The sequence below is a fragment of the Cynocephalus volans genome, chromosome 9 (assembly GCF_027409185.1).
Source record: "Cynocephalus volans isolate mCynVol1 chromosome 9, mCynVol1.pri, whole genome shotgun sequence".
Classification (NCBI taxonomy): Eukaryota; Metazoa; Chordata; class Mammalia; order Dermoptera; family Cynocephalidae; genus Cynocephalus; species Cynocephalus volans.
In genome coordinates, this window is record NC_084468.1 from 80,528,521 (window position 1) to 80,550,376 (window position 21,856).

Here is a 21,856-nt window from a genome sequence, read left to right on the forward strand (position 1 = left end):
TTTAAAAAAAGAATTTCCCAAGATGATGGGTATAAAATTTATTTCACTGTTCTTGAAAAACAGAGTATTGTACATGCTGAAAACAACTGTGGGATTTTCAAAAAAATGTCTTAGGGACTACAGTTACCTTCTGAGTAAATTTGGAGCATTCTTTTATGTTACATTTGTGAACTTTACGTGTCCTTGTCCCTTCTCACCTATTTCTTAGTCTATATGGACTTATGTTATGGTTGTAAGATCTATTACAAAACTATTTTTAACAGTAGTAAAGAATATAATAAATTTTTAATATTATGAAGTGATGGCCATGTCCTTTATTTTTTTCTTACCCCAAACAAATTAAAGTTGCTCTTAAACCACATCTCTGGCCCCTTATTTCTAGAGTGAGAAAAATACTTCTCTAATACCCCACTTCAAATGGAATAACCATATTGTGTTCTCTACACAGGCGTTTGGAGAAAGCCAGTTATTAAACATTAGCCAGAACGCAACTGTCTCTCGAGGAATGAAATGTGTTCCCTTTTGCCTTCTCACAGATTTCACTAGGGAATTACAGCCATGCATGGCATCTTAACACTTAGGTCTGGGCATCTCTAGGGAGAAAAAAACTTTCATTCTTTCCAGATTGTTGGCTCACTTTTCCTCATAGGAAGATGAGTCTCTTTTCTTTCCATTCTCTCTTTCTTTTCTACTTCTTCCCTTTTATATGTGGGCATAAAAATGTGTTTGTGCATTTTAGTGAAGTTTTGGCAGATGGGGTAAGGAGGGAGAAGATTCAATATTTATTGAGCGTTGGCCATTGATGGCACTGTGCTAGATGCTTTATATATGCTCTTTTAATTTTTTTTTTTTTTTTTTTTGAAACCTAAGAAGACCACACCATTGTGAGAAGAGCTGGCTTCCAAGAAAACGAGATATGGAATTTGAATTTATCTTGAAAAGTTAGGAAAGTGATTTAAACAGAAATGAAGTAAGAAGGCAGGGCCTTGTGTAAACAAGAGTTTTATAATACCAAAATGTATATAATAGTATAATAACATATAATTGTTAGGCAGTACTATTAAATTTTAACATATTTAATTTCTTCATTCTCTGAATTATATATGGCATTTGCTTTGATCTCATTTCATGTCATCTAGAAATTATTACATCTGCTATAATATGCAAAAATATCTGGGCATAATGAATAATTCTAGCATTTTCCCTCTCTTTTAGACTTCTCAACATAATGCTACAATATGCAAAAGTTTGGGGGCTTAATGAATGATGCTAGCATTTCTCCTATCTTTTAGATTTTTTCGTTTTGGAAGACTAGCTGGTCCACTGATCATTGCTATAACATACTGTAATGACACGTCATTGTTTTTAAAATGTTTCTTCTGCTGTAAACTTGGTAACATATAGTTATGTCATTAGGAAACAATCTTACTTCAATTTTTGCTACTAAAAATATATTATTCCCTTATTTCTTTTACATAGTGTTATATCCTGTCACTTTATATTATACATGAGTGTGCCCTCACATGTGTGTGTGTGTATACATTCCTTAACTCATGGGTGAAATAGTAACACAGAGGACCATGAACCTTAAATTTGATTCTAGGTCTGTCACTTAAGGAAATAGTTAAATTTACACTAGTGTACATTTGCATGGCATTGTACATTCTTGAAGTTGTCTGGAGATAATTGAGGTAAAAATCCTCATCCTGCAGGTTGGAGATGGGAAATAAGAAGGCAGGACCCAGAAAATCCCAAACTCTTTTTTTAGATCAACTTGATTCCATCTAGCAAATTACCTTTCTCTGAGATATTTTCAAGGTTGGAAATGGTAATGTACTTACAAGATGTCATTACGACTTCTGACACTCTTCAAGGTAGATCTACTGCCTGATAGTGACTATGAGAGTCAAAATGCATCGCTGGAAGTGTCAGGCTGGCAGCAAATGCATTTCTCCTCCAGTTGACCCTTTCTGCTCCTGTCTCTCACATTCTAACCACATGTACAGTGAACAGCCTATCTTATCCAAAGGATTATCTTATAACAAATCTGGCTATTTAAAGGAGAGCCATGCTGCTAAAACTCTGAAAGCTTTGAAAGAGTCTTATCCATCACACCTTAGCTATATGTTACTGTCTTGGTGATTATCAAATAGTCTTATTGTGTTTGATACTGTTGGGAAAATATAGGGAAAATGGTCAGGGCCCCTCAGATGTTCAGAATCTTGCCGAGCATTTGATGTAAATAGGCATATGTGCTCGGGTGTTCCTTGGTTATAGTCTAGTGTAATTGCACATGTGCACCCTGGTGTCCTTTGTTATGGACTTAAGTATAAGGATGAGTGGCTCTGATCCATGGCGCCTCCCACTGCTGGGATGTCCCGCCCGTCGGGGGGCATGGGGAGGCCACTACTGCTGCTGGAGGCTGCTGCTGGTAGTGCCCCTGGGACCCTCTGCAAGGCCACTGCCACTGCCACTGCTGGACATGTAAACTACCGGACCTGTAAGCTGCTGCCACTGAGAAAGCTGAGGACTGAGCTCATGTCATCTACCAACAGGTCCTGGAATCTTTCCCAATTACCTAGCATGGAACTGCGTGTGAGGGGTCTGGTGACCCAGCCTGGCATGTGAGGGGTCTGGCAACCCAGTCTATACAAATGGGTTTGGAGGGTCTGAGCCCTAGCCCTGACAATGCAAATGGAAACTTAGTATAACTAAAATAATAGCTAAAATAAGAAACATTTTGGCTTTAGTTATGATTTGCCATACTTTATAATTGGCATAGTCGGCAGGATTACTTTACAATTGGCATCATTGGCAGGATTACTTTATAGATACTTTATCCATTTGAAATATTTCTATACTCATTTTAGGTTCTATGGCTATTAATATTGGGGGTATATATTGTGTCAGGCTAGGGCCCACAGACCTGTCAAACCCATTGTACAGAATGGGTCACAAACCCTTCACCTGCAGGTCCGTGAGCTAGGTAATAGGAAAAAGATCCTGGGAGCCGTGGGTAAAAATTAATAAGCTTTATTCAGATGCAAGCTCAGGTAGCTAGCAGCCACTTCCCTAGTGGTATCCTAGTGGCATCCCGAGGGCACTGTGGATCAGAGCCATGTGTCCTTTATACTTTGGGAGTCAAATAACCAAGGAACACCTGGGTGCACGTGTGCATATTATGCTTATTACATTAAAAAATAACCAAGGGACATCTGGGCACATGGGGCATATTGACATTAAACAGGCTAGGTCATGCTCAGCAAGATTCCAAACATCTGAGGGATCCTGACCATTTATATTTCAATTTTCCTTACATACTGTTTGACATACTAGGCACTGTGTGGCAACATTTAGGCTTACCATTATCACAACAAAATCATTATGTGTCAAGGCAGTGAAAGAACTAGTGTGTTAGGAGGCATTATCCCCAGGTGAAAGGAGTTGATATTTACTCCTAATGGTAATATGTGAGCTGAAAGATTGCTATAGTCAGAAGAGTAAGATACAAGAACTCAAAACACCTGGGCCCTGATCCTAAGACTCTTCCTAAGTCTGTGTAAATCTGTGTGAGAAATGACTTAGGGGTGGGGATGGGGTGTTTTTCATGAGGTCAGAGACCCTAGTGTAGAGCTCCTTAAAAATATAAATTGTTAACTTATAAAAAGCAAGAGGACAAGTATTATTTTGTCCTGACATTGTTGGAAAGAGACAGCTTCTCAGAAGAAGTTGTTATATATAGCATGTTCCTAACCTCAGGTAGCTGAGGGAAGGGGAGGAGAATAGGGATTGTGGCTCTTCCTGGCAACGAGGAACCCGTGGTCTGGCCTCACTGTAGTGAAGGCCTGATGGTTTTAGGAAACACTGAGCAAATCATTTCATCTCTCTGGTTATCCATTTCTTTTTCTGAAAAATGATGGGTTTGAAATCATCTTATAGGCTCCAGATTCGGAAGACCTGCATTGAAATTCCAGCTCTGTCAGTTACTAGTTGTGTGCTATTAACTCAGCAATTAAGACCCTTTCTGTTGAAAAATATCAGGAAATCTAATTTTGACTGGCTCAAGGAAAAAAGAACAGAAAAAAATAATGGATTTTTTTTACTGCTCACATATTATGATCTCCAGGAAAATTTGTCAAACACATTATCAGATTTCTCTTCCCAAGTCCCTCTTGGTGGCTCCTAGAAGCTACAGCTTTGTTTTCCCTTAAGTTCAAATACTTTGGAATAATTAGACCAACTTGAGTCACATGCTGCCCTGAGCCAATGCTGTGGTTAGAGAGATTCTTTGGGTTGACATGATGCTCTAATACTCTAATCCTCAGTCCCTTGAAATTAATTAAATTGGGCAACAATTAAAAACATTTCTTAATTTCTTCTAATAAAATAAATCATTTGGAATGGTGTGTTACATTCAAAGCATTTAGTTATTAAAGTAACCAAATCTCTCATTGGCCCACAGTATTGCTTATTTATATTTTGAACTGTTTTCTTACATTTTAAGGGAAGAAAGTCATATTCTTGACATCATGATGAAGTAGAAGTTCTGAACATGTTAATTCTGCATTTTCCTTGCTTTTTAAATTAAAACAGGAGTTGCTTTGAAGTTTAATTGATACTATTGGGACCAGAGGATTCTTGCCTTAAGAAAGTAAGGCTTCCAAATGTTGGCAGTTTCAGTTAATTGCAGTAAAGTATCACATACAGGCGACGATATACTCAGAAGAGAAAAACTTGATTTTCTTTTGCATACTTATAGCAAATATTTTAAGTATTATTGTTCAAACAAGCTGAAATTATTTACAGAACTTTATATATATATATGTATGTATGTATTTTCTGGGAAGAGGGTCCATAGTTCTAATCAGATTGTAAAAAGGGTTCATGACCCAAAAATAGTTAAGAATTAATGAATGAGATGATTTATTTTTCTTTTAAAAACTTATAAACTCACCTTAGAAAATATTTATTTAATGGCATTGCATTTATACGGAAGAAGAACATCTTTTAAAAAAATAGTTGAAAGTATAATTTACGTACATTTTAATCACAATTATTTATGGTAGAGCAATGCCTAGATTCAAAATTTCCCACTTAGAATTTTCTTTGTGTATTCACAGACTCTTATGGTGATCAGTAATGATTTATACAAAATTATGATGTAGTTTGATGTCTTTATTTAAAATTTTTTTATGCAAGATACTTGGCTGGTCTTTATTTTGTTGGAGTGCCAAACTGTTGGTCAAAATTCAAGTGTCTTTTCAATGTATTATTTTTTCTATAGGAAATAAAAACTCATTAAATAAAAACTTTTAGTATACAGAAAAGTAGAAAAGAGGAAATATATTTTCTTTATTTCTTAACATAGCCACTGTCCAAATTTGCATGCATATTCTTGTGCAATTTTCTATGCAATAAAAACATGTATGAGATTTGTAATTGTACCATGTATAGAAGTATGTCTTTAATTATTAATGAATTTATCAAACATTTGTTGAGTTTCTACAAGTAGGGTGACCAACTGTCCCAGTTAGTCTGGAACTTTCCTGCTTTTTTTCAATGAGTGTCTCACATTCTGAGAAACCTGTCAGTCTCTGGCAAACTGGGATGGTTGGTCCCCCTACTACAAAGATAAAGATGAATAAAAATAGACTGAAGTAGCATCAAGTTTAGCATGAGAATGATGTATATTCTAAAGCTGCCATGCCTTAAAATTTTCACGTATTAGTATTTTTCATATTACATTTCATACATGAATATGAAATTTCATATTTCAATTACTAAATAATTTTTCAGTAGTACTTTTATAATAAACTTCCATAGAGTGAATGTAAAATCTATTTATAAATCTATTCCTTTAGCTTGGACTTTTGAATCATATCCTAGTTTTACTATAACAAACAATGAAATAAACATTGTTCATTAAAACTTTCTTTGGTGTTTATGGTAATTTCTTCAAGATAGAGTCATAAGATATGGAATTGCTAGGATGAACAGTGCAAATTTGTTAGGTCCCTGATACATACTGTCAAGTTACTCTCCAAAAAGATTTTAGCAGTTTATATACCCATTGGAGGTATATTTCAAATATGACAGGATTTTATTTTTCTCACTAGACACAACCTCATTTATCAGGAACAGTTTTCCTGTATTGGTCAAACAGTATTCTTCAAGGAATTCTGAAAGAGAACTCTGAAAGACAGTCAAAGGAATAGGCTTACATTGCCATATGAGAGTTTCAGTTAAATGTAACAATCTCATTGGACTCTTTAGAACCAGTAATACATTCATCTCCTCGGGGCTCTAAAAAATGAATTTCCATTGGCTGAGATGGTCAACATGTAGTCCTTTTTGAAAAATTCTCAGAGTTAGAAAGTTTAATAAGTCTGTTTACACTTAGAAACTCTTTAATTTACTTACTTCAGGAAATGATATGTGAATAAGTAAGTATAGTAACTTAAGTTTTCTTTGTGACCAGAGATGCTATTAGTCAAGGTCTTCACATACTCTTCGTATAAGGATTCTGTTTTAAAAAACTTGATATCAGATTTTTTTTTTTTTTTTTTTTTTGTCTTTTTTGAGACCGGCCACACCGCGCTCAGCCAGTGAGTGCACCGGCCACCTATATAGGATCCGAACCCGCGGCGGGAGCGCCGCTTCGCTCCCAGCACCACACTCGCCCGAGTGCGACTCGGGGCTGGCCCGATATCAGATTTTTAAAGTAAGTTTAAGACTTGGCTGAGAATTATTTAATACTATGAGTTGAGCTATAGGATGATGATTCTGATAGCGCTTTCATTTCTTCAAATCTTTGGCTCAAAGTAGCTTAGTAACTTAGCAGAAAAAATAAATTATTAAAACGTTCTTTAGTTAACTGTACTCTAGCACAGCAGAATAATTTTTAACTACATTGTAGATAAAAATTAATATTATAATAGCAATTTACCTATAATAATTTCCTATATATATGTTTTGTTTTATACCTTGTTAAACCATAATAAATATTCCAAGTAGTTTTTACTTTTTATCAATTATTCAATTAAATTTGAAAATGCAAAATTGAAATAGTTTTGCAGGTAATTAAGCAGTTAGCACCTGATAAAAACGTACTTACTTTGGCTTAATGTTATGCTAGCAAGTGTGTGTTTAATATTACACACCTATTACAACTTTCTCTGCCCATATTCAGCATACATTTTAACTCCAAGTTAAAATTAATTCTTCATGAGAATGTGAGGCCAGGCCAAGAGTTATAATAAAAAATAAAAATTTCATGGGTAAACATACAGGTGTATTAATTGCCTTTTTTTTTTTTAAAGTATAGCCACAGTAAGGCTCATTTCAACACACATGCTCTCCAATTTCATTAACAATTGATGGTACAAGTACATGATAGAGCAAGTGAAGGGGAACCAAGAGTTGCAGCAGAGCTAAAGAAATTTAAATTGGTTTCATATGCAAAATGAATTATCATAGAGGACCCAAAGTTATTGTACTATCTGCTAGAACTTTGTATTAATAAAAGCAAATAAGATATTAAATGCTTTGTGTAATGATGAACATTTTACATAAAAGCAACTTTGAAATTTTCCTCTATTTAACTGGCACTGTGAAAACTGTACAGACTATTTAGTAATATTATAATATTTATAATATTTATAATATTATAATATTTATATTAGAACACTCAGTGTTCAAGTTGGTAATGGTCATGGATTAAAGGATAAAGGATGGAACCACTGTTTACTGAGAATCTACCATGCTCAGCTATGTTACTAGTCCCAATTCATTGAAAACTAAATTCATTAGAAAACTAAAGGTTTTCAGAGAGTTTAAGCAACTTCTCCAAATTTATATGGCCAGTGAAGGCAAACTTATCTTTAAACTCATGTCTGTCTCACTAATCTATACTTTCATCCCCTACATCACACAAATATTAAAGGTAGACACTGGGGTAATTACAGTCGCTCTCTGTATCCCTGAGGGATTCGTTCCAGGATGCTCCACCCCCACAGATACCAAAATCCTCAGATGTTTAAGCCTCTTATATAAAATCATGTGGTATTTGCATATAAACTACACATATCCTCCCATATACTTTAAATAATCTCTGGATTATTTATAATACTTAATACAATGTAAATGCTATGTAAATAGTAGTCTTACTGTATTTTTTATTTGTATTTTATTATTATTATATTGTTATTTTTCATTTATTTATTTTTTCAAATATTTTCTATGAAGTTTATAGAACCCAGGAATGTGAAGCCTATGGATTTCTCCTTTTTTCATTTTTTTCAAGTAGTACACAAAAATTTTTGCACACATATTTTTGTGCAAATACATAAGTAACTCTGTAGGATAGATTCTGAGAGGTAAAATTTTTGGAACAAGGTGAATATTTTAATTTTTCACATATTTGGTACTTCCAACCTGTTCTTCCCATTGTCTTACCAATTTACAGTCAAACAGTATAAAAGAGTGACTATTTTCTGTAACCTTGCCAACAATGAAAATTATGATCATTTTATAATACTTTTTTCCAATATGATATATGAAAAATGCTACCTCATCATTGAGCATTTTGGGGGAAGAATTCATTTTAGTATTCAAAAAACTCAAAGTTTTGATTTTTATTACACCTGGTCAAATTAAAATTAATCATGGTGTTCCATTATGATAAAATGAAAACTTGCTAAGTCATATTAATTGCTTGGAGACAAAGACATTCTTTACAGTCACCCTCCCAAAAATAACATTAACGTAGTTGATGGTACTGATGATTTCATTCTGGCCATGATTTGCTTCTTTGTTTCAACTATTGTTGACACTAAATATTTCCAGCGCTAACTCTTCTTGGGGTCATAAATTCCTGGAAATTAGAAAATAAGTTTTCCCATATGCAAAGAGTAATTTTGTTTAAAAGAGAAAATAGCAAATTAAACAGATGGATAATGACTTTCTATTTTGTTTCCAATTTTTATTTTTTTCTTGGTACTTTAAATTAATCAAATAAAAAGCAGATCGAGAGTTGGTTTGTCTCAATATAAAATTATGACGATTATATTACTTTCCTATGACTGCTGTAACAAATCACCACAACTTTGTGGCATAAGTCAACATAACTTTATTTTCTTACACTTCTGGAAGTCAGAAGTCTGATATCAGTTTCACTAGGATAAAGTACTGGTGTCAGCAGGGCTGGTTTCTTTTGGAGGCTCTATGTAGGAGAATCCATTTCTTTGCCTTCTCTAGCTTCTGAGGCCACCTGCATTCCTTGGCTGGTGACACCTTTCAGACATCACTACAATCAACTGCTTCCATCCTCATACCTCCAATTTGTTTTTCTGTTGTCAAGTCTATCTCTGCCTCTTTCTTATTATAACACTTGTGATTACATTCTGAGTCCACCAGGATAATCCAAGGTAATCTCCACATCACAAGAATCTAACTTACGCATTTGCAAAGTCTCTTTGACCATATAAAACAACATCCACAGGTCCCAGGGATTAGCAATTTAAATATCTTGGGGGCCATTATTTAGCTTACCAAAAAGATACAAATCATCAATCATTAGTAGTAATTATTTAATATTTTTATTCAGTGCTAAGCTCAACTGAAGAACTGACTTCACAAGGCAGTTTTTTCAAGAGTAAAATTTGTGAGATGTTTTCAGACATGATTCTGTCATTCATAGTTATTTGAGCCTTTAGATTTCTTTAATGTAATATAGTATTATAGAACTGTATGGCAGTGTAACATGAATGGTCCTACTGATTTTTATCTTTTTTGGCTTCTTCAGTCTAAATTGAGAAATATACAAAACATGATTACATATATTCAGTTTCCATGACTGTGGCTATACAATAACTGGAAACATTTAATATTGTAATAATTTACTTACATGTCTTATATTGCTTCTTTTTCTAATCTCTTCACACTATTTTGAGCAATCTCTGCCTTGCTCTTCAACTCTAGCATATAGAAAAGTTAGTCTAGATATGTTAATGGTGCTGGAGGGGTAGGAAAACTTGAAAAATATTTGAGTTTTTTAATAAAAAAAATAAACAGCTGTGTCTTCTTAGAGCACTATGATAATGTGCATCAGGAATCTCCAAGAAGATAATTTAGTATGTGGCATTCCTAAAATGTTTAAGTAATCTAGTGATCTAGTGTTTAGTATACTTACTGCTTATGTGATTCTATCTATTCCCATGCTTCCAAATTTGTAAATTGACCACAATGTCTCTGCTGTGCTCCAGATTGGCTTACTCAACATCTGTCTCCATGGGGGTGTCTACCAAGAATTCCAAACTTGAAGTTTCCAAAACAAGAGCTGCTGATTTTCCTTTACAAATCTGTTTCTTTTCTACTTTTTTTTTTTTAATCTTAGTAAATGACATAGTCATTTATCAAAATACTTACTTTACAAATTCAGGAGTCATTCTTGAAAGATCATTTCTTTTATATTCTTACTTATCCACACAGTAAGTGCTGCTGGCACCACCTTCAAATCATATATCAAATTTTATCACTTTTCACAATGACTCTGGCTACTGTGCTAGTCCAAGCCACTGTGATATCTCACTTAGATTATTGCAATAGCCTCCTATCACTGTTTTCCATCTTTCATACCTTTAGCAGGAGCAGCAAGCATCATCTTTTAAAAAGGTACATTATTTTGTGCTTCTTTTCTCAAAATCCTTGAATTATCACATTCAAATAAAAAGAAAACTCTTATACCCAGAAGAATTGAAAACAGATGCTCACACAAATATTTTTATATTTGTGTTGATAGCAACACAATTCACAATAACCAATATGTAGAAGCAACCCAAATGTCTATCAACTGTTGAATGATACATGAATCATAGTATATACATACAATGGAATATTATTCAGCCATTAAAAGGAATGAAGCATTGATACCTGCTACAATATGAATGAACCTTAAAAACATTATGGTAAGTGAAATAAGCCAGCCACAAAAGGCTACATTTTGTATAATTCTATTTATATGAATTATCTACAATAGGTACATCCATAGATACAGAAAAAAAGTCTCCTACTTAGCTCTTAAACTTCATCACCTACCACTCTCTATTTATGTCCCCTACTCTAGCCACACTGCTTTCTTTGCTTATTCTTAATCTCTTAGCATATTCTCACTCAGCTTGTGATTGCTTTTCTAGTTGCTTGGATTTCTCTTAAATCAAATCCTGGGATGGCTTATTATGGCAGTTCATTTAAGCAGCTTCTAAAATAACACCTCTCACAAATACCTTCCATAACCTTACTCTATCTAAAATAGCTCATGAAAAGTGTTCAAGGACAATTGTGGCTTTCTAAATCCAAATCTCCCCAAATATTCTCTAAAAACCTTATAGATTATAAGCAGCATAACTACCTATAGAAAACATCTTTAGCATAACTAATATACAGGAAATACTACAAACTTAAAATTACCTGAGTGTAAGATGGATTAAACACCACCTTTAACAGCAGAGCTTCTCTCTGGAGCCCACACTGAATTAGAGAGAAAACATAGACTATGCAGCAAGAAGAGAGGAGGGGGTAGGCCTAGCAGTGGCTGAGAAGAGCTAAAATCACCCCCACAAAGTGACAGTTCCATCCTGGTACTATGAACAAGTTTAAGGAAATGCTGATAACAGATATAAGAACACATGAATAGAAAGGAAGGTGCTTAAAATTATGTGGGACTAAATATAACAATCTTAGGAAGATGCTAGGTGTGGGCAAGAGGGGAGCAAATCAGAAGTGTATGGAGAATTCCTTGGAGGATTTGTGGTTGAAGGAAAAAAAGAATGAAAGAGTTGAAATGAAAAAACCTACAGAAACAAGAGAAAATCACTCTATCTGGAAACCCTATCACATGAAAAAAGGAATTCTTAATAAAAGAATTTTCTTTTCACTAACAACACAAGGCAATGTTCATAAACAAAGAAATCTCTGAAGCCACTAATAGTCCTTTTGGCCTCCCACCATCTAATGCTTGTTTAGGAAAACATTGATATTTCAAAATAAACTGAAAATTATTAACACCCAAATCTACTATAAAAAGAAAAGAAATATTGAGTATCAAAAATTTTCAACTGATGATAATTCACAACCTCACACAAAAAAATACAGCAGCCGAGAAACAGGAAAACTGAAACAAAATACCCCAACCTTACTTAGACATCTTTTTAAAAATCAATTGCAGATATGAAAAATTATATTTTAATCTGAAACTCAAAAATGGCAATGGACAAAGCATACAACACTGTGAAATGAGACTTGAATAGATCAGAAAAGAGAAGAAAAAGAAGACAACAAACTCAGCAGTAAAGTTTCAACTGCAAGGAGCTAGTGGAGAATAGATTCTAATGAGTATTTTGCAAGTGGCATTGAGGAAAAGAGTGTGTGAAGAGAAACGAAAGAGCAAAAAAAAAAAAAGCAAAATAAAGAGCTAAAAAGAATCAGAGAAAAAAAATAGATATATTTACCCAAGATCCAGAATTCTTAAAATTGGAGTGCCTGAAGAAGAAAACCCAGAAAATAGAACAGAAAAAAAAAAAAAAATCGTAAAGGATAATAATTCAAACAAATTTTTCAGAAATAGAAGATCTTAGGTACTTATTGAAAGGGTACATTTTGTTGATTCTTAAATATATTCTGAAAAAAACGGTTTGTTTTTAAGGATATTTTTAAAAGATTCTCTGGGAATCCAGGCAAAAACACCAAGTAGCTTCCAATGGAAAGAAATTTAGGTTGTCTTCAGATTTCTCCATAGCAATATTCAAAACAAGGCAACAATGAAAGCCTTTAAAAAAAAAAAAAAGCAAGGAAAGATGATGTGTGGTAAACTATCTTTCAGATATCAAATTTACAAAAAATTAGTTTTAATCTTGGAAGAATTTAGGGAATAATATACTCACAAGAGGATGAGTATGTGCAAGTTGGGAATTATTAGATAAACTCTGATAAAAGGAAGATACTGAACAATATATTTAATTGTAGATCCAAGACTAAAACAAAGATGTTAAGCAGAAAGAATAAAAGTATGTAAATATGTTAAGTTCTGACAAATTAGAAATTTTACAACTTCTAATAAATGTATAAAAAGAAAAGAAAATGGAAAAGAAAAATAATGTCACTGATTTTCATACAGGTAATAGGTGGGAGTCAAAAGATATCATTTAAAGCTTAATTTGTGCCTAAATAAAAGAAAAAAAATGGACTAAGAGCTTCATAAGTTCTTAACTCTTTCTCAAAGAGTTTATAGCTACTCTCTGCAAAAGATTTCCAAAGTCACATAAACAATGAATGACTAGACTTAGAAAGAAAGTCCTACATAAAAATAATGAAAATTGTGTTGTGAATTTAGGAATCTGATAAAATTCTGGGCCAGAAAGCATACACTGAATTTACAAATACTGTCTGTTGAAATGGTACAGTACAGTTGTAAAATGTACAGAAATTTAAATATGCCTTTGCAAATGAAGTATCGGCCTTTAAAATGTCCTTATTTGAATATCAATCTAAACAAATTTCCTTCCTTCCTTCCTTTTGTTCTTTCTTTCTTTGGAAACGAATATTTTTTTTTTTTTTGAATTTGTTATTCCAGGTTGTGTGTGTTTTGTTTTTTACGTTTTTGGTTTTCTTTCTTTGTGTGCTTTGGTGGAGGTGGTGGTGGTGAACGTTGCATTAGTGGGGTGGTATTTCATGTAAATCATCTACTTCCACATGCATTTTAAAAGGTAAAATGTGTCACTCTTTCCTTTGTGTTCGTTTGAATCAGCTATAGATAGATTTTTTGTGTGTGTGTTTTTTGTGTGTGTGCTTAATGAAATCAAAAGCAATATAAACAAAATTTCTCCTTGCAAATGAATCTCATCCAGCTGCATTCGGCTATGAATGAGCTCTCAGAAAAGACTACCCATTAATTTTCATTTCAAAAATATTTTGTAAAGTGGTTCGTGGGTCTTTGTTAATGGCTTGCCTAATGTCCTCAAATCACCGTAGGTTCTCTTCACAAAGCATTAGGCCCAAGGAGAAATGGCCCTCCTGTTTTATTAAGTATATTGTTAGGAAAATATCACTCAGTCAAATCAGAAAATTCCATTTCCAATCAAACTCTTCTATAATTGTTGATAGTGTAAAGACAAACAAGTGTTTTTAATTCCTTCTATTACATCTATTGGAATTGGCAATAGATTAATAAAAGAATACCTGACTGGATGTGAGTGAACTGGAAGAATCTACTGAGTGAGCTGACCCTTTCTCTGACCTTCCTACCCTGGGAGAAAGCAGTGTACATGTGGCATTCGGGATTTTTTTTTTTTTTTTTTTTTTTTTTTGGTGGACTACTATTAGTCCTAGCCTAAGCTGGAAAGGAAGAGCTGCTCTGTAAAGGGAGAAAAAATAATCAGGCTCTGGTGAGAGGATCAATAGAAGGATGCTCAGGACCAGCAACCTCACCATCCAGAGCAGAGCACAGTCATTCCTCTTGTAAGGAACACACAAAGCCAAAACCAGTATAGAAAACCAAGGGCTTTCCCTGGAGAAAAGTCTATCTCATTCTCTGTAACAGGTGATGTTTACATAGTCTCCCTTCTTTTCATTCTTTGTAAAACTTAAATCAGTAACTTGTATTAGACCTTCTATTTATTTTAACATAAGTTGAAATAGGTGACTTCCTTTTGGTCCCCTTTTTTCAGTCTCTGAATTCAGTTCTTTTTTCTTTATCATCTAAAATTGGATAGCTTTGTTTCTGTGCTTCTGTTCCCAAGTATTTCTGGAAGATACGCACTCTGCTCTCTCTTCTGACATACCGTTGTCTTGTAAGTATTAGAGTTTACTCTTGATGTTTAAAGCCTCAGCCCCAATTCAACCTAGTGCCCTGGAAATCTCCAAGGTCCTCTTGCCTTTGCGAAGATATCTCTCCTGAAAGGTTTTACCTTTAGTTTTCCCTGGGGCTCCCTGCCCATCATTCTGGACTCTTCTCGGTTACTAATATCTAAAAGACATTAGTTAGAATTATCAAGATCCTGTCAATTTACCTCCCTTCTACTGTATTCAAAGGGGTGAGCTGGAGACAAACAGAGCCATGCCATTAGCTGTCACTTTTGATGTTTGTAGTACAGACATATTCACTTTATTTATTTTTTGACAATAATTTACGTCTTCATTTTTTTTTCTTTAATTTGTTGTTAGCTACAGGGAGATAGATGATTATTTGGTACAGTTTTATTCTACCATCTTCAGCCATAGAACATTAAGCCATTAGTCAACTCATTAGCATACCAAAGATACTTGAAAGATTGCAAGGTTTTAGGAACTTTGTGCCAGGAAACGGGGGCAGGGACCAAATTTGTATTTCTTATTGTCACACTATCGTTCTTTTTTTTTTTTTTTAAGTGTCACAGAGAGCACATAGGGACGTATTATGTTCCAAACAAGAAAATGAAACAAAAAGATGCTTTGGGTCTGAGAAATGGTTTACTTCCTGTCCCCCCCCCACCCAAGTTAATTTTAGTGTGCTTCTGTAGATAGACATATGTTACTGTCCAATACAAAGAACAGCATTGGAATTGTCACTTGCTTGTTTTGTCATTTACATTTCTAAATCCTATCTGCTCCTAACTTTGGTTGTAGCATGTAAATTGATTCCTTCTATATACAGTGAACAATACTGAAGCAGCTTACTTACCTTTACCCCATTTTTAAATGATATCTGAGCCATAGGCATGACAACTGGACTAAAATAGTTGGTCACCTGGAAACGTTACGAACTCTGAGATTTCCCCACATTAAATTAGCTCGCTGAAAAAAAGTAGAGTCACGTGTGTAAGTGTGCTGAAGATAAGAGATTGAGTAGTAATAGTTTCCTAGGGCAGCATCTATCATTGCTCTTCTTCCATTTCTCTCCTTTCTAGACGAAGCTAAACCAATTGGAACACCACTTTTGCATTTTCCTCTTTTTCCTCTCTTCCTTTCATCTCTCCTTCAAATCAAGAGAGGCAGAAATGTATTTTTAGTCAAAACAATGCATTCACATACACACTCACATGCAGACATATACATATGCCTTAGCATTACCCCTGTATTCCATATCTAAGGTCTCTGTTTACATTTTGATTATCTATACAAAAGTAAGACAGATCAATAAAAACATCTGAAAAACAGGATTAGTCTACTTAGGCCTAGGATAAACTGGTGCAAATCTTTCACACATTTGGTAGGTGGGGTAGCTTACTGCCACATCATGACTGATGATATGTACCATCCAGGGCTTTACTGTGAAATTGTCTCTTTATCAACATTAATTAGTAAAGCAAGATGGCTTGAGTCTTTGGAGCAAAAGATACAGTATTAATAGAAAGATCAAAGTATACTATTATGATAAAAAAATCCTGTGCTATTAAAATCTCTAAAAATACTAGTCATGATAAAACATAAGAAATGGGTGAAACTGCCTTTAAATAGTTGGGTCTCTTGATTTGCTTGCTCCAAATTATTCTTAGTATGAAGAAATAAAAACTCTGCAGAGATGAGAAAGTTATAGCTAAGCCAGACTATACATATGTATGCATGTATATCGTGAATATATACAAGTACATATATACATATATATATATATATATAAAATCATATATGTGTATATCACATTATCATTGAGCATGAAATTGAAATAATTAGAAGTTAGAAGTGAAGGAAACTCCTTTAATATTTAATATTCTGGCAGCTTTGCTGAAATTCAAATGGGAGATTTTCTACATAATTGCTTACCTGGCAGGATTGATAGGAGGATTACTATTTATGTGACAGAAACATTTGCAAACCACCTTGATCCTCTCAGAGAAAGGTTGTAGTAGTGATTAGAGAATAAGTTTGGCTTTCCTTTTAAACCCAATCTGAGATCAAATCTCCTTTTCACAGTGGTAGAGGATGCTGACCAAAAGGAAAGAATTCTAAAAAGTAAGCAGATGGTCTTGAGAGAGGATATGAATGATTTTGAGAGGAGTTTTATAGCCTTCTTTTGTTGGTTGGGATTTTTCAAAAATCTGTATTTATTGTGGATAACTTTGTTTATTGACACCATATGCTAATACTATGTAAACACAAGATGTCTTCATATTTAGTTAATATTCCACTCACTGAACTTCTCAGTGAGTTAAAAGTTTTAAAATAAGTCAACATACACTATCCATATGTTGCTTTTTAACAAGGGTGTTAAAAAATGTAAGGGTTTTGACTCAACATGTGTGTGCATATATATATATATATATATTTAAAGGGGGATCACATAATAAAGATGCTATTAGAAGTTTTATCATCAATGTTTTTTAGTATACATGTATGCATTGCCTTTATGATCACTACCAACTCATACTTGTGATGCCCCCTCCACATATCCTACCTATGTAAATCTGTATTGGCACAAAAACATTACCAGAAATTTTGACTGCTTCTTAATCATTTTATACCATAAATTATTTAACTCATCCACTTTCAGTATTTAAAAGTGGGAGATAAATATCATGTAATCATTTATTTTAACAAGCATCATTTGAGGGGTAATTATAAGCCAGCATTTTAAAGAAATGGAATGGAGAGATAAAAGATGAATAAAATATTGACACACATTTATAGGGCTTTCCAAAAGATCAAATTTCATGACAAAGAATGAATCTAGGATAAATACTTATAAAACAGTGTATACCATAACCAAACATGCATGAAGTAAGATATTTGAGCACTCTGTGAGAGAAAAGGTGTAAATCAATTCCGCTTATGTGTCAGTTCAAAGACATATGGAGATATGGGTTTCTCCACTGTAGAGTGTCTTAGTCTGTTCAAGCTGCTGTAACAAAATGCTGTGGACTGAGTGGCTTGTAAAGAACAGATTTTTTTTTTTTTTCTGACAGTTCTGGAGATTGGGAAATCCAGGATGAAGGTGCCAACAGATTAAGTGTCTGGTGAGGGCTCATTTCTTGGTTCACACATGTTACCTTCTCACTGTGTCCTCATATGGTAGAAGGGGAGAGCAAGCTCCCTCTGTTATAAAGGCACTAATCCCCATTGTAAGGGCTCTGCCCTCATGATATAATCACCTCTCCAACGTCCTGCCTCCTAACACCATCACCTTGGAGGTTAGTATTTCAACACGTGAATTTTGGGGGAAACGAACATTCAGACCATAGCACAGAGATAAGTGGGCATTCTAAGTAGAGGGAAAGGTATATAAATAAAAGTAGAAATAACAGAATTATTTGTAGGAAAAATCAAATACTTTGCTGGTGCTGGATCTTGACCTTAAAGAACCAGGGTAATAGAATGAGGCCAATATATAAAGAATTATTACATCAAGACAATAGAAAATTAGAAAATTTCAATTAAAGTAGTCACATGAGAAACTTGTGTTTTAAAAAGATCAGTTCTGTTGACAACATAGAAGAAATGCTATGAGCTTAGCAAGGAAGAGAGTTTATGTGGTGGTCGATAGAATATTAATGAGCTTACCGTGAAAAACAACTTATGGCCAAATGTAATTGGGACATTCTCGTTCAACAGAAGCATTTGTTTAAAGATTGACTAATGGATTACTTGCAATTTTAATCTGTTAATATGTGCTGTGAAATATACATATACATGTACCTATATAGTGTCTGCATTATGACCCTATCTTATTTTTACTATAAGAAAAAAGAAATTGTAAGTTGCTCGAAGACACACAGCTAATTAAATAGTAGAGCTGGGTGTATAATATATATCTGTTTAACTCCAAGGGTGTTAATCACCATGCTAGACTTATTTCACAGGAGAAAAAGACGGTGAATGATATTCTTAAGCAATGGCAGAGCAAAGAGAGAAGGAGGAACCTTCAAGAGATGATCAGAATATGTGACCAACAGGCTTTGTTGAATGTTGAATGTGAAGTCCTTATCAAAAAGCCTTCACAAGGTATATGAATCTCCTGAAGATGTGTGAGACCATGCTTACAGATACATACATGCCTCATTCTGGGGGAAAAAAAAAAAAAAAGCATTCTAGCTTTTTGTCAGAATCCCAAAGGTGTCTGCTACTACTACAAGATTAAGACCCATGGGTAGTGGGCCAAGGATGGATCTCTGGAATAGACTAGGTAGATCCAAAAGAGGAAAAGAGGAAATAAGGGAGACGATTTTGAGAAAACAATGGTTCCAGAAGTCAAAGCAACAAGAGAGCTACTACACTCTGTACAGGGATTGAGAGCACAGATGCTGGAGCCAGACTACATGGGCAAAAGTCCTGGTCCTAGTAGTAACAGATAAAGATTTCAGCTGGGTTACTTAGTTCTTTTTTTTTTTTTTTTTTTTGTGACCGTGCTCAGCCAGTGAGGGAACCATCCCTATATAGGATCCGAACCCGCGGTGGGAGCACTGCTGCGCTCCCAGCGCCGCACTCTCCCGAGTGAGCCACGGGGTTGGCCCATTACTTAGTTCTTTTATGAAAGTTTTCCATACTTAGAGTGCAAATAAAAATAGTAACCTACCTCATAGGGTAGTAATGAACATCCAATGGTTTTATACATGTTAATTGCTTAGAAAAGTGCCCAACACACAGGAAGTGCAAATCATTAACAAAGATCTTCCCTGGGGGCTTATATATTCCATTAATCCTCACAGCAACATCAGGAGGTAGATAATATGGATCCCATCATATTGTAAAGAAGCTGTCATGAAAATTAAGTCAACTCACAGTTCTGTTTGGCTCCCAGATACTATAAGGTCATGACAGAATATCAAAATATAGGGTTCTGAACATGCATAGGCTTGCCAAATTCTATAGAGGAAGAATACAAAAATGTGGGAAGCTATTGGATGAAAGTTTCTTATTGAGGCATAAGATCACAAAAAAAGAACAGTTTCCGGCCGAGCCCGCGGCGCACTCGGGAGAGTGTGGCGCTGGGAGCGCGGCGACAATCCCGCCACGGGTTCGGATCCCATATAGGAATGGCCCGTGCACTCACTGGCTGAGTGCCGGTCACGAAAAAGGAAAAAAAAAAAAAAAAAGAACAGTTTCATGAGAATAGACTTGGTTGATGGCAGATTGCAATAGATGGTAAGCACATTTAAACAACAAATACAAACTAAACTATGATGAGTTTTCACATTAAAGGGGAAGAAGTAGATGGATAGCAAGATAAATTAAATGTTGAGATAAAATTTTCTGTGGAATCTCTGTATGTTTACATGTTTAACATGTTTACTTGTTCGTACGTTTGGAAGCTGAGTGGGGCTTGAGCATGCTAGCATGTCCAGGGGAAGGAGCCATTGGCAGGAAAAAGAGAAACGATACAAAATAAAAAAGGAAAAATGGATGTATCAAAAATTGGAGTAGAAAGTATCATCGCAAATAGAGAAAGATGCCTGGTTTCTTAAAACAGGAAAGACAGGAAGGAATGTTGTGATCTCTATTAACCCAGTGATTCAGTAACACAGGTCAGTAACACTTCCTGATACAATGCACTGGGCATTATTGTGCTTTTTGTGATTTAATTCATGCAATTCTTCTAATAGCCACTTAGAAGTAGCTACTGTTCCTAAGAAGATAGTGAAGCACAGAGAGGTCCTCCAGTGGCCATGCTGGGACATGAACTTTTCAGTTGGCCTCTGGTACTTAATTACCCCCATGCACTGCCCCTCGGCCCAGTCTCCTTTCTGGGCAGTTGAAAGTGGGAGGCTGGTTCGGGATCTTTAAACCCGGTGAAATGTAGAAGTGTCTGAAGAAGGAGAAATGGAAAGAAACTGAAACATAAAGATAGGATGTAAAAAGGAACAGCAAGAGCCAAAACTAGCAGAAGATTATAGAAAGAGGGAAGGCTTGGAGAGAGGGGAAAAAAAATGAGAAATGAAGACAAAGGCAAACTATATCAGATACCAAGTCGAGTGTGTTATTAAAATTAAATTACTTTAGTCATATCTAGCACAATTATTTTTAGAATAAGTTATCACATTATTAGGTTTGAAATTTTGTCTATTTTTTAAAAATTAACTTCCATGAGTAGCTTAGATTGCTTTAAAAAATATATATATCCTCTGTTCTACAATGCTTCACTCAATTTGTGGGGTAGTTACCCAAAAAAGATGAAATCATTTTGAGAAAGAACTGGCTGGAAATGTCTAATGTAGGGATTGAAAAGACGGAAAATTATAAATCATTAAATTTGGAAACCCAATAAAAAATTCTTTAAACCCCCTAAACATCTTGTCTCTTTTCAAAATTATTACTACATTTCAAATGTAATACTTTGCTTCCCATGGAGATTCTTAAAGATATTTGGAGAAAACCTGGAATATGAATGTTATATAAATTACTCAATCATAATTTTGCTCATTAAAATTGTTAACTATTTAGGTTAAATGAATGTCTTTTCCTGTAAGAAAATAAAATACAGTTTTAGATTTTAAATATTCAGTTTGGTGTATATAGTTGATAGTGTGGCTTTTAAAAAAAATACATTATTTTCAGTCTGTCCTATATTTAAGTATGAAATTCATTGGAACATGAAAAATTAGTTTTTGTGGCTGCTATACTCAAGAAAAAGTATTGAAGAAAAAGAGTATTGATCAATATAAAACATTTGTTTGTATCTTTCTTTTCTTTTGTACCCTTTGTACTTTTCCAAAAGACTAAAAAATTCTAGTTTTTATTAATTACTTGAAAGGGAAAAGAATTTTAAAAATGAATCCTCCACTATAATAGTTTAACTGGCTAAGAATTTCAGAGTTTGCACTAATTTAAATATAAAAGAATACAAAATTTTATGATCTTCATTACATCCAGACTTTTTTTTTCTCTAGTAATATGT

At 34.3% G+C, this 21,856-nt stretch overlaps 1 protein-coding gene across 2 annotated transcripts in view; it reads left to right on the top strand.

Moving 5' to 3' along the window:
• GRID2 (glutamate ionotropic receptor delta type subunit 2) overlaps positions 1-21,856 on the top strand; it is a 1,394,934-nt gene that overhangs the window by 642,033 nt on the left and 731,045 nt on the right. The gene's annotated exons all lie outside the window — the stretch shown is intronic.